Raw genomic sequence first — 14727 nt, forward strand, 5'->3', positions numbered from 1 at the left:
GAAGCCGTCAGCGGCGCACAATCTGACGTCAAACACAGCGGATAACGGCGCACACTTTGACGTCGCAAGGCAAAAACTCCGGTTTTACTGTCTACACGACAACACTGCAACCGGCATTTCTGAAAATCCTCACCCTGGCAGGGGTTTTCAAAAATGTTCGGTTTCAGTGACCTGATACTGCGTTTCCGTGTGGACGAACGGGCGAACCGCGTTAAAAAAGTCATGGTTATAAAAATACCCGTGTTCGTGTGGACATGGCCTTATCCTCTCACCTTCACTTCATCCAGGGGATCGGCAGTCCTCAGGAGAAGTCACCTTTCGAACCCTTTTGCTTTTTCATAGCCTAACAAAATTTTTTCTCCATCTGGATTATTATTTTCCTTTTTGATTTAAACCTTAGACATTATCATTATTTTGTGTTGCATCATTTTGAGACCGAATAAAGATCTTGCAAGTCAAACTATCTCAGCAAGTGCTGAGCTAAAATGCTCTTTTTGCAAGTTTAGCTTTTTTTCGACTCTTGGATTAGTGGAATTTTCTGTACAGCATCATGTGTGGTGTAGTTTTTCACCAGGAATTCTGTTGTTAAACATCTATGTATACTCATCTCATTTACATATGTTACATGTCAGAGAAAGGGTGTAAGCATCGGAGCCGTGGCTGATACTCTCCCGCCCAGCGGCCTGGAAACGTGGCCTTCTGCGCCTACACTGAGCTTGTGGACGTGTTAAAGGTCCCATGACATGAAATTTTCACTTTCTGAGTTTTTTTAACATTAATATGAGTTCCCCTAGCCTGTATATGGTCCCCAAGTTTCTAGAAATTTCAATCGGTGTAAATCAAGCTTTTGCAATCTTTCTCTGCCTTTGAGAAAGTGGAAGCTCAATCGGGCTGATCTTGAATCTCCTCCTTATGACGTCATAAGGAGAAATGTTACCTGCCCTTTCTCTGCTTTGCCCGCCCAGAGAATATTTCCAGTCCATGAGAAAATGAGCTAGGGAGTAGGAACGCGTGCGCGCGATTTTAGTTTGTCCACGAGAGATATCATGGCATTTAATTTTCTCTGGAAATGCGCAGACACAACTCCCCAAAGTTTTGTATATCTGCGGCAAACATTTCACCGACGACTGTTTCCTCAACTTGGGTCAATACAGAGCTTGACATCTGAAAATAAATTGATCGAGCTAACGTTACCAAGCAACACTTTCTGATGTGTAATTGTTCAAGTTCAGGGGCCGTATTCACAAAGCATTTTATCTTACCACTAGGAGTACTCCTAAATCGCACTAAAAGATTTTAGCTAGGAGTGTTCTCTTAAAAGTTATTCACAACGCCTTTCAGACCTACTCTTAGTAAGGAAAAATGACAACTCCTAAACTAAGAGTGAGTCTTCGTTGCTATGGATGACGTCAATTATCATGCACGAGCTTCCTCGCAATGATCACGGTGATTGGTTGTTAGATGACAGGGCCATCATGCGGAACATAACACAGACGCACCAAATCATGGAATTACGACATCTAAATATGTCTGTGTCCTACTACACAAAATAATAATAATAATGTAATCGAAATGCATATATAATGACATGTTTGTGCAGGCCCCAGTGAAGTGTAATTCTAAAAAGGGAGAGAGAGAGAGAGAGAGAGAGAGAGAGAGAGAGAGAGAGAGAGAGAGAGAGAGAGAGAGAGAGAGAGAGAGAGAGAGAGAGAGAGAGAGAGAGAGAAGTTGTGAATTAAATTAAATTAAATCTAGGTAGCCTAATACCCTAATGAAAACCGCCACTTGCCTAATAATGAAAAACGACACTTGCATTAACACTTGCTTGGTTAATTGACATCCTATTAGCCTAAATAGACTACTTAAAGCAAGGAAATATTGCTCCTATTTAAGTAATGTAATAGTTGAATGACGGCGGATTATGAACTCGCCAAAACGGAAAAGCAACCCCAACTGGACGCAGGATCAGTTACTGCTGCTGGCCCAGTTGGTGCTGAAAAAAATAAAAATAAAAGGGAAATTCGGCACTGGGATACAACATCGAGAATTGTGAAGTTTGCATCGAACACAATCTGGGTATTGATGGAGTGGGTTTTCTTTCTATTCACAAACACGTCCTCATCCTGACGTGGTGCAATTATTTTAATATGTGTCCCGTCTATAGCACCACACTGGCAATATCCATAAAGCTGGCTTTGTTTCTTTGGAGTTGGCGAATGACAGGAAAACTTATGAACTGTCGAATAATATGGGGTCTACAGAGTGCATTGATGGTTTGGTGGATGGATCTGCTTACCGATGGCTGGGATATCGCTAGATCGTCGGCATTACACAATTGCATTTTCCCCGTTGCCAGGTAGCGAAGTGTTATCAAACATTTCAATTCGGCACTGATTGGGTTGTTGCGATTAGTTGGCGCTGTTATTGCATCCCTCACAAGATCCACAACAATCAGTATTCCCTCACGGTTAAGGCGGTGTCTTTGTAATAACTCCGTGTCATTGGCTGTCTCCAATACACTGCGTCGCGCGGCGATTTTAAGATCCTTTGTGAATAGGTCTTAGTGAGTTAGGAGTCCTCTCGACTTCTTTTAAGCTGTCCCAGACTTAGGTGCTACTTTTAGGGCTAAAATGCTTCGTGAATTACTCTTAGTGAAAAAAATTAGGAGTCCTAAAGTTAGAAGTGACACGCCCATTATTTTTAGGAGTTGCTCCTAAATTCGCCAGTTAGGAGCTACTTTTAGCCTTAAAATTCTTTGTGAATACGGCCCCAGACAGGTAATATTTCTCTCAAAATCGTTCAATACTGTTTATGCATCAGTAAGTCCAGCCAGTGACTAAAATATCAACTTTACATCGTTTCTTTAAGTAGGATGAAAATAATCGTATTTAAATTGTGAATAAATTATATACAGAGAGCGATCAAAGAACAATCTTTCCACACAGCGCGATCGAGTTTATCTGGACACTTGCCAAACTCGTTATGAAATCAATGATGCACGTTACACTGCACAACGAAGCTCTTACTGTATTTACATCATCGTGTTTGCATTGGTGAAAGCAGAGAGAGTGCAGAAACTGCGTTGCAATGATAAGATCTTCATTCTCGCGATCAACAACAGACTCATCGGCTTGCTCAATGCTCATCACGGCAACATTTTATGTGATGGGAATAGATCTAAATACTTTAAAAACTTCTGACGATTCGTTAATCTCGATAGCTGTAATAGTAAAAACGTATAATAGCTGTAGTAAAGTATTTGAGAGAGTTTCACATGTAATACGTAGCTATTTCATATGCAAGCATGTCAGCCAATCACAGCAGTGGCCGGTTACACTGAAGTCTCACACAGACACGCCCCTTCAAACAGAGCGTTCAAATCAGAGGCTGAAACCAGGCTAGGAAAAATGCCTTTTAGTTCAAATTATGACTTTTTGATCTAAAAAACTTACTAACATTATAAGGGCAACCCAGGAAACATTATAAAATAATATAATAACCCCATGTCATGGGAGCTTTAACTCGTGCTACTGAAAAGCTTAACATTGAGTGACCGGACGAGCCTTGCGATTCTCAGTCCTTCAAGCTTGAGCATTTTCTGAGTGGTCAATCCACTTCGTGCCCCATTAGAAGAAAGCTGGCACTTTTTAGCTATGTTCACTGTGAGATTTCAAGGCCCTGAAAGCAGCCTTTCTCCGCTCGGCTGACTAATGCTGCGGCTGCTGACTTCACCAACCTGATTGGTTCTTTGGAGCAGGGCCACACATGGCGCTTCATACCTTGGCCATTCTTCAGGCCTACCAAGCAGACGTCCTTAAGGAAATGGACAAGGACAAGGGCCTTACACCGGAAGCAGTCAATGAGCTCCGCAGAGCTACCGACCTGCAACTAAGCACACTGCATGCGGGGTTGGGCGCACCATGGTGGGTTTGGTGGCATTTGAGCGTGGCTAAATCTCACCGAAATCTGCAAAAAACAGAAGGTCTTCCTACTGGATGCCCCTATCTCCCAGTCAGGTTTGTTAGGAGAGGCGGTCAATTCATTGGTCGAAAAATTCCGAACTGCTAAGATGCAATCAGCTGCCCTTAAGCCGTTTATGGCTAGGAGGGCTTGTGAACCTCCCACTCCTGCCCCTGCGCCCATTGACCGCTTTCATACAGGAAAGTCTAGAAGGAGTAATGAGCAGAGAGCGGGGTTCCCACCAGAGCCCGTTCCCACGCAGCACTTGTCCTTCCACCTAGAAGCGTGGAGACTTCTGCCAGGCGTGTCACACTGGGTTCTCCACACAATCCAATTCGGATACACTCTCCAGCCGCAACCCTCCTTGCTTCGATGAGGTTCACCCCACTGTCGCGAACAGCGCCCTAGAAGCTTCTGTTCTGCAGCAAGAAGTGACGTCGCTCCTTCTGAAGGGAGCATTAGGGGAGTTTCCTCCTTTAGACTTGGACCATGGCTTTTTCAGCTGCTACTTTCTTGTCCCAAAGAAGGACGGGAGTCTGCGTCCCATGCTGGACCTGCGTCGCCTACATTTTTCCCTCTACAAAGGTAAGTTCAAGATGCTGACGTTAAAAAACTATCCTGGCACAGATTCGAACAGAGGACTGGTACATCACCGTGGATATGAAGGACGTCTATTTCCACTTTCAGGTCATTCCACATCACAGGAAGTTCCTCAGGTTCGCCTTTGGGGCAAAGGCGTAGCAGTATAGGGTCCTTCCATTTGGTCTAGCTTTGGCTCCGCGGACGTTCTCCAAGTGCATGGATGGAGCTCTGGCCTCCTTGAGGCTCCAGGGCATCCGTGTACTATATTATCTAGACGACTGGCCCGTTTCAGGCTCAGCCATCATGTGGGTGTATGTCGCAGGCTTCTGGGGCTCATGGCAGAAACCTCTCCTCTGCTGTCTTTGGGTCTCCTTCATATGAGACCATTCTTTTGGTGGATGAAAATCCACCCTTCTTGGTCTGCTTTCCGCCTACTAAGAGTGTTGCGCAGTTGCCTTCATGTGGAAAGACACCCTCTTTTTGCTTCAAGGGGTCAAGATTGGTGTAGTCTGCTGTCGCCAGGTTGTCATAACGGATGCCTCTTCGATTGGTTGGGGTACGGTCTTCGAGGGCAGACTGGCGTGCGGTGTTTGGACGGATGATCTTCTCTCGTGGCACATAAATTGCCTGAAGTTGCGAGCTAGAGACCTGCACTCCCGCGGGACTACCGCAGGACCCGCGGGACCCAGCGCAACCGAGTGCGGCGCGGGACAATATTTGATGGGTGAATGCGGGTGCGGGCGGCAAGATATTATTGTGTGCGTGTTGCGGTAAAATATAAATCTTTGCGGGACTCCCGCAAAGTGGAAATATCTAACAAAATAAAATAACTAGAAACAAATAACACCGTTATTTATCTAATGCACAAGCAAAGAGGATAACTAAAATGAAAACGATTTACAGGCGCAAGGTCGGAACTAACTCTCGCGTGGTTCATAGGCGCGGAACAGCAAAGCCTACCACACACAGAGGCAAAATGTCTGCACCGCATGACTCGGGTGGATCGCTTAGTGCTATATTAGTTCGTTATTAAAGAAAGGAACATGCAAAACTACAAAACCAAACAAATCTGATATTTGGAAATGTTTTTCAGTAGTATGCGACAGCGATGGAAAGCACCTTCCTTTTGCGAGCTGTGACAAATGCAGCAAAATACTCACATACAACGGGCACAAGTCTGGAACTTCAGGTCTGAAGCATCATGTGTGCACCTGACGTTTACGGCAAGTCAGTCGAAAGTGTGAAGTGCACTAAAAGATGCAACAACAGAAAAATGTGTTGACTTTGTTTGTCCCGACCTAAGACCTTATGACACCGTCTCTGGCCAGGGTTTCATTAAAATAGCGCAGCACCTCGTTGACACAGCAGCCAAGATTGGAAAGTTCGATGTGAAGGAAATGTTGCCTCATCCAACAACAGTGTTACGAAATCTGAGTGAAAGGGCACAAACACTAAGGAGAGCTGTTGTCGATGACATGACCGATACAATTGCGAAATATGGTTGCGCAGTGACTACTGACATCTGGACCGAAAACTATCGGGAAAAAACTCCTTTCTGTCAGCCACAATACATTACATAGAGGCAAATTACGACTTGGTGTCAAGGGTGCTCTTTGCAACCCCATTCGATGCAGGCACTTTAAAAAACTGGCGACAACATTCAAGCTTTTTTATTTCAAAATCTCAGAGTATTTGAAATAGATAGTTCACAGGCAAAAAAACTTGTCTTCATCACTGACAGAGGAGCGAACATGGTCGCAGCTCTACGCGGCTTCACAAGACTGAACTGTAGTGCTCACATACTCAACACAATTCTTTCACATGCATTCTCGTCCACTGTGATGGACAAAACACCCGAAGTTGGCCACCTTCTAAAAGACGTAAAAAAAACTTGTCACCTACTTCAAACATTCCGGCCTGCAAGTGAAGCTAAGTAAGTCTCTAAAGCAGTCAGTGGAAACACGAGGGAATTCTAATTTTGAAATGCAAGATTATGTGTTTCAACAGTATGATGACATTGCAACAATCCTGTTGGATAATAAACAGTATGACAAATTGACAAAAATATTCTTAAAACCCTGGTGACTTTTTTGAAGCCGTTCAAAGACGCAACCAATGACTTGGAGTCAGACAATACAGCCCTGAGTGCATCTTTAGTACTTCCATGGTCCGTAAAACTAAGAAACCACTATGAGGCAGCCAGGACTGACTGCATTCTCAGTGAAATTGCATCCTACTGGACGAACTAATGTCGCAGAAAAGTTCGGCACCAAATGGAATTCATATGGTCTACAAAATAGCTACATTCCTCACTCCCAAACTGCGTCAGTTAAAAATGATTGATGATAATGAAAGACAAGCTGTGATCCATGCCGTCAAAGTGCTAGTTGATGAGTTGGGATTTGATGAAGATAACACAGAGGAAAACCCACAACCGCCGGCAGCAAAAAAGAAGGATGCTGATGATACCATGGACAGCGACGTGTCATTCAATTCCGAAATAGCGAGATATTTAAAGGTCAAGTTGGATGGATTAGAAGCACACAGGATGATGTCCTCCAGTGGTGGTAAAAACAACGTCAAGAATTTCCGAGATTAAGCAAAGTAACACGCCACGTACTTTGCATTCCAGCTTCCAGCGCACCATCGGAGAGGGCTTTCAGTATTTGCGGTCGCATACTGGAGCAGAGACGGATTAATCTGAAGCCCTCATCAGTGAACGACATGCTATTCCTGCATGGGCACATTAAGTAGTCGTACAGTTTTTTTTAGTTAATTCAGTTTATTTTTTCTTATTTATTTATTTAGCTAAATATTTGAAATTTGTCTATTTTGTTATTGAGGAATAAGGATAGTTTTTGTTTAATGTTTGAAGGAATTGCTAAAAGCAAAAAAGGCATTCTTAAGCACTATTAGGCCCTATATATAGGCTACTTTTCTGTTTGAACTTGAAAGAAATCCAGGTTTATTATTATTATTATATAATTTAGGCTATACTATAATTATTATAGGTTTTTTTATTTACATTTCTTACTTTTTTTTGTCAGAAAAAAACTTTTCTTACTTTTTTTTAGTTCTTACTATGTTCTAAGTTCCTTGTTCATGTTCATCCATTGAATTAAACGCAAATAAAACGAAACATTTATTTTCCTTTCTTTTTATTTATTTATATTCAACAGGGCAGCAAGTGAAAAAATAACAGAGTAGCAGGCAGAATATGCAATGTATTAAAAAAAAACTACTTATACGTTTACCCGCGGGATTTTGCGGGCGGGAGCGGGACGAAACTTGATTGTTGGGGGCGGGAGCAGGAGAAAATAACATTTTGCGGGATTTTTTGCAGGAGCGGGACAAAATCTTGCTGGAGCGGGCGGGAGGTCTCTATTGTGAGCCGTCTCTCTGGCTCTGGATCACTTCCTTCCGGCCCTGATGGGCTTTCCGTCGCAGCGGACTCCCTGTCGAGACAAAAACTCAGGTCGGGGGAGTGGATGTTGCAACGCCAAATAGTGGCTAAAATTTGGAACTTGTTCAGCGAGGCGGATGTGGATCTCTTTGCATCGCAGGGCTTGATGCAGTGCCCCTGTGTTTCTTCCTGTCTTAACCGACACCTCTGGGGATAGATGCCTTCGCTCATCCTCCTTCTGGTAGCCCCATCTGGCCCCCTGGTGTGAAAGGTCCCGTTGGCAGATTCCGATTAGGAGAGATCCTGTCCCCCCTAATCTTTTCCCTGTATACCAACAGCTGTACTTCCAGTCACCATGCTGTCAAGCTTTTGAAGTTTGCTGATGACACCACCCTCATTGGACGTATCTCTGATGGAGACGAGTACGCCTACAGGGAGGAGATTGATCATATGGTGTCCTGGTGCAGTCTGAACAACTTGGAGCTCAACACACAAAATACTTTAGGAGAAGCCAAGCAGCCCTTTGTCCCATCGTCCTTGGGGGCTCCGCAGTCAACTCTGTGGAGTCCTTTCGGTTCCTGGACATCACCATCGCCCAGGACCTCAAGTGGGAGCTGAACATCATCTCTCTCACAAAGAAAGCACAACAGAGGATGTACTTCTTGCGGCAGCTTAAAAAGTTTAACCTGCCAAAGACTATGCTGGTGCACTTCTACACTGCTATCATTGAGTCCATCCTGACCTCCTCCATCACCGTTTGGTATGCTGCAGCCACTGTCAAGGACAAGGGCAGGCTACATCATCCACTCTGCAGAGCGGGTCATTGGCTGCAGTCTGCCGTCTCTATGCACCCTACACACCTCCAGGTCGCTGAGGCGAGCAGCAAAGATCAGAGCTGATCCCTCTCACCCTGGAAATGGACTATTCAGAACTCTCCCCTCTGGCAGAAGGTTAAGGTCAATCAGGACCAAAACCTCGCCCCACAAGAACAGCTTCTTTCCTACAGCTGTAGGCCTCAGGAACATGCCCCTTGTACCAAACAGACTATAGCCGGCTTACCGCAGATACACAGAACCCTCACTAGATAACTGCACCTTACATATTATTTATTTGTATTAATATATAATTATATATATATATATATATTGTCATGGTTCGGTACGTTTTCGATACAGAAAAAATAAAGAAATGCCAGATAAATTTCCTTGATTCAATTTTTTTAATTGTATTTTTATTAAAACTAACATCATAAAGTATAATAATTTTTTGACTTTGAGCAATGATGGAGCTGACTTTTCTTAGGAGCATATAAAACAAAACAGCTCCTTGGTCAAAATGAAATGTAATATTGTAGTAGTTATAAACAAAGGTTTATTTTAGTTCAGATTAAAATTTGAGGGCATATATGGGATACATACATCTCGGACAGTTTGAAGAAGTCCACGAGTCAAAAAGAGAGGTCAAGGTGTACGCAGGAAAGTGTCTGGCCAAATAAAGCTGCCAGGCAATTGGATGAATTTCCTACGTGATCCAATGAATAAGAAAGAGCGTTTTGCCTTTCTGACATCTAAGACTGAAGAGTTCAACTGGCCCCCCCGACAAATCTCTGTATATCACATCAGGACAAGCTGTATCTTCCTTTGGTTCCAGCAGCACCATGAGCAGTTGCAATCATGAAGAGGCAGACACCCGGATTGTGGTTCACATACAGCATGCCCTGGAGCAAGGAGCAACAACTGTCCATGTGCGTACTGTGGACACTGATGTCATTGTGATTCTTGCAGGTTTATTCCATGATTTACTTCAACCTTTGACTTACATTTGGGTGGCCTTTGGCATGGGCAAAAAGTACAGATTTTACCATATCAATAGCACAAGTAAAAGTCTGGGTAAGGACAAGTCTCAAGCACTGTTGATGTTCCATGCCTATTCAGGGTGTGATACAACATCTGCTTTCACTGGGAAGGGCAGGTTTGTCAGTTTGGCAGGCCTGGCAAGCCTATAATGAAGCCACTGAAGTATTTGCTTACCTTGCCAGAAATCCATTCCAAAAATTAGATGCTGCTTCATGGCAGTTCCAAAATCTTGAGAGACTGACTGTCATCTTGTATGACCAGTCCAGTCCTTCAAGCTCCATTGTCCAGAAGAGGAAATAACTCTTCTGCCATGGGAGTAGGACAATGGAGAAACTGCCACCCACCCAAGATAATCTGCTGCAGCACATCAGACGGGCAGTTTAACCGCACAGACGACCAGCACACTCTCACAGCAAGGTATACCTTGAGTATATGGATGCAAGGGACTATGGATGAAACAAGGAATCAGGGTCTTGGGAACCAGTTTGGGTGACACTTCCAGAAGTCCCCACAGCCTGCAGACAACTTCTCAAATGTTGCTGTAAGGGGGATTGTTCCACCTCCAAATGTAGCAAAGCAAGTCTAGACTGATCACCTGTTTGCAAATGCAACTGTAACGACTCATAATAATCAATTACAGGGCCAAGAAAGATCATATTGCTAATACTTTGACATGTATTGAAGCTTTAGTTATGTAAAAGTTCATAAACATAAACATATAAAATATTAACTTTGGGATTAATTTGAAAACTTTATCTTGTGCAGGAACTTGAAAATCTCTGTGCTTTTAATCATAGTTCATTGATAATGATATACTTCTAATATGACATGTTATAAAGTTTTTTTTTCCTGAGGGCTCCTAGGCCAAAACTACAATATAGACCCTAAGGAAACACCATGCAAAATTTGGTGCTTTTATCACCTCGGTAATGGTATTTTCACCACGCCACCGGACTAGCAGCAATTGTATTCATAATGTCAAAATAAAATTGACGTAATGTTACTTGAAAGCATTATAGCCTACTATTCCTGCCAAACTTCCATGGTTACAGTTAGTAGTGTTACTAGAGTAAATCCATGGTGAATGTTTGATCCGTTGATAACGGAGAAATGTGAATGTGTCTCACTAGATCTCGCAGCGATGTTATTACTTTAGTGGTGAATTCAAATGCTTTCTTTACTGGACCTCGCTGTGTAGTAACAGTGCTGCTTGATCAAGATCGGTCTTGCGCTGCATTGGTCCAAACGGATAAACGGTCCGTCAACCATACAATAACGAGTAGCTCAGTTTCGTTCCGCTTACATTACATTTGCCATTTGATGTTGGGCAATGTTGTGGTGGCGCAACGCGCCTACATTTGAAATAACGAAATTTTGGTTGGCAGGAAAAATGGTCCAATGAACCGTTCGGTTTGAAAATGCGTACCGAAAACCTAACCGAAAGCCTCGCACCGAATGGTTCAATACGAATACGTGTATCGTTACACCCCTAATATATATATATATATATATATATATATATATATATATATATATATATATATATATATATTTATATATATATATATATATTTATATATATATATATATATATATATATATATATATATATATATATTTTTTTTTTATACGTTTTTTGTTTGTTAGGAACTTATCGTAGGTTTTGTTTGTGTTTATGACTTATGTACAAATTGAGATAAGGGTCAAGGGCAATCGCTAGCGACAGTGGCATCTAGTCTTCCCACTAATGTTCGGGAGACCATTGATAACGCTTGTGCGCCCTCTACTACATGGTTGTATTTTTCTAAGTGGAAAGTCTTTGAGTTTGGGTGTTCGACTCGTGCAGTGGACCCAGTCAGCCGGTTGGTTCAGTGCTGGAATTCCTGCAGGATAAGTTTGTGGCTGGAGCGGCTGCAACTACCTTGAGAGTTTTTCGCTGCTGTCGCCACCCTTTGGAAGTCAGGTGAGGTCCCCCTAGGAAGACGTCGTCTGGTCTCTTCGTTTGTGCATGCACGTCCTATTAGTGTCCCCACCTGGGATATATTGGTTATTTTGGAGGGGCAATTAGAGACTCCCTTTGAACCCTTGGAGTCAGCTTTAGACCAGATTGCATGGAGTTTGCCCCGGGTCTTGTGACAAAAGGGCGTTCCCATTGCGTAATCGCTACGCAGCATCTCGTTCCATATTCAGAGAACATGGTTACGCAAGTAACCCGAGACTTTATCACGTGAATCTGAAGAGAATCTTTATCACTTTATTTCCATCTGCCGTCCTAGTTCCGTCATTCAATTCAAAATTCTATTCAAATTTATTTGTATAGCGCTTTTCACAATACATATTGTTTCAAAGCAGCTTTAAAGAATGCATTTCAGAAATGTATATAGAAAAATACAGTTAGTTAATCATGTATTAATTTAGGGCATAACATATCGCCGGCGTTGGGTCATCTCTTCACAGGTGTCGAGTCGTCTCTTCACAGGCGTTAGGGCATCTGAAGTCTCCATGAGAGGCTGGATACATAACTGGAGCTGACGAACTCTATTTGAGTTATCTCGGGACTGGCGTCCCGAGATAACAACAAAAAAGGCAGATGGGAAATAATTAGCTGATTATTTATAATATGAATGCATTTGATCTGATTTAACTGTAGTATAAAAGGTATGAGATGCATTATGTGAATGCTTGGCTAAAGAAATGCGTCTTTAATCTAGTTTTAAACTGGGAGAGCGAGTCTGAGCCTCGGACAATATCAGGAAGGCTATTCCAGAGTTTAAGAGCTAAATGTGAAAACGCCCTCCCTCCTTTAGTGGACTTAGATATCCTAGGTACGACTAGAAGCCTCGAATTTAGCAATCTTAAAGAGCGCGATGGATTGTAGGGCGATAGAAGATCTCTTAAATACACAGGAGCTAAACCATTTAGGGCTTTATAGGTCAGTAGCAATACTTTGTAATTGATACGGAACTTAATAGGTAACCAGTGTAGAGATGATAAAATTGGTGTTATATGATCATATTTTCTTGACCTAGTAAGAACTCTAGCGACTGCATTTTGGACTAACTGTAGCTTGTTTACTGGATGCAGGACAACCAGCTAATAGAGCATTACAGTAATCTAGTCTCAAGGTCATGAATGCATGAACTAACTTTTCTGCATCAGAAACAGATAGCATGTTACGTAGCTTAGCAATGTTTCTAAGGTGGAAAAAGGCTGTTCTTGTGACATTTGAAATATGGTTTTAAAAAGACAAGTTGCGGTCTAGTATAACACCCAGATATTTTTTACTGTAGAGGATAAAGTAACATGACATCCTTCTAAAATAAGGTTGTATTGTAAGAGGTTGTGTGGGCAGTTTTTTGGACCAATCAGTAATACCTCCGTTTTATCTGAATTTAATAGAAGAAAATTACACGTCATCCAATATTTTATATCTTTAACACACTATGTCAATTTAGATAATTTAGTGTTATCATCTGGTCGTAATGAAATATATAATTGAGTGTCATCAGTATAACTGCACCCACACACCGGACGCGAATAGCGCGTCAGGCGCGAGTGATTTCAATGTTAAGTCAATGCAAAGACGCGTTACACGCGTTTTACGCGCGTAACGCGTCTTTGCATTGACTTAACATTGAAATGACTCGCGCCTGACGCGCTATTCGCGTCCGGTGTGAACGCACCATAAGAGTGGAAACTAATTCCATATTTTCTTATAATATTACCAAATGGCAGCATATAAATTGAGAATAGCAGAGGGCCTAACACAGATCCTTGCGGCACTCCATAATTTACTGACATTATCTTCGTTATAATTTTCCCCATTTAAATAGACAAAATGGTAACAGCTTAATGCCTGTCCCTGAACACCAGTGTAATTTTGAAGTCGATCTAAGAGTATTTTATGATCTATAGTGTCGAACGCAGCACTAAGATCGAGTAAAACTAGTATTGAGATACAGCCTTGGTCAGAAGCTAAAAGTAAATAATTTGTAATTTTAACGAGTGCAGTTTCTGTGCTATGATGTGGCCTGAATCCTGACTGAAATTTTTCATAGATATGGTTTTCTTGCAAGAAAGAGCACAATTGAGCAGACACAACTTTTTCTAGTATTTTAGACATAAATGGAAGATTTGAAATGGGTCTGTAATTTTCTATGTTATTTGGATCTAATTGTGGTTTCTTAATAAGAGGTTTTATAACTGCCAGCTTGAACGTTTTTGGAACGTGACCTAAAGATAGAGACGAGTTAATAATATTGAGAAAAGGCTCTTCCACTACAGGTAACACTTCTTTCAGTAGTTTAGTGGGTATTGGATCTAACTAGATGCAGTTATAAGTTTATTTAGCTCTTCCTGTCCTATAGTTGTAAAGCGCTGTAGTTGTTCTTGTGGGGCGATAATTGAGGCTGAATCATAAGATGCTGTCAAAGATTGTTCATTTACAATTGTGTTTCTGATGTTTTCTATTTTCTCAGTGAAGAAATTCATGAAATCATTACTACTAAAATGTAATGGAATATTTTGGTCAGGTGATGTCTGTTTATTTGTTAGTCTAGCCACGGTGTTAAATAAAAACCTTGGATTATTTTGGTTATTTTCTATTAGTTTGCGGAGATGCTCAGCCCTGGCTGCTTTTAGAGCCTTTTTATAACGTGACATACTGTCTTTCCACGCAATTGTAAAGACCTTTAAATTAGTTTGTTTCCATTTACGCTCTAAGATACGAGTTTCTCTCTTGATAACATGCGTAGCACTGTTGTAACATGGTGCTTTAGTTTTCTCTCTAACCTTTTTTAATCTAATTGGTGCAACAATTTTTTACTGTACTAGAGAAAATGGTGCTCATACTGCTAGTCATTTCCTCTAATTCACCTGTTAGTTTGGGTTCACTGAGGAGCTAAGACAGATCAGGTAAGCTATTCA

General features: G+C 41.9%; 1 protein-coding gene across 1 annotated transcript in view; it reads left to right on the plus strand.

Annotated features, from left to right (window-relative positions):
* Positions 1-14727, plus strand: part of LOC306988275 (CD276 antigen homolog) — a 169308-nt gene that overhangs the window by 75174 nt on the left and 79407 nt on the right. The window lies entirely within an intron of this gene.

Source organism: Phoxinus phoxinus (assembly GCF_949152265.1).
Source record: "Phoxinus phoxinus genome assembly, chromosome: 20".
Classification (NCBI taxonomy): domain Eukaryota; kingdom Metazoa; phylum Chordata; class Actinopteri; order Cypriniformes; family Leuciscidae; genus Phoxinus; species Phoxinus phoxinus.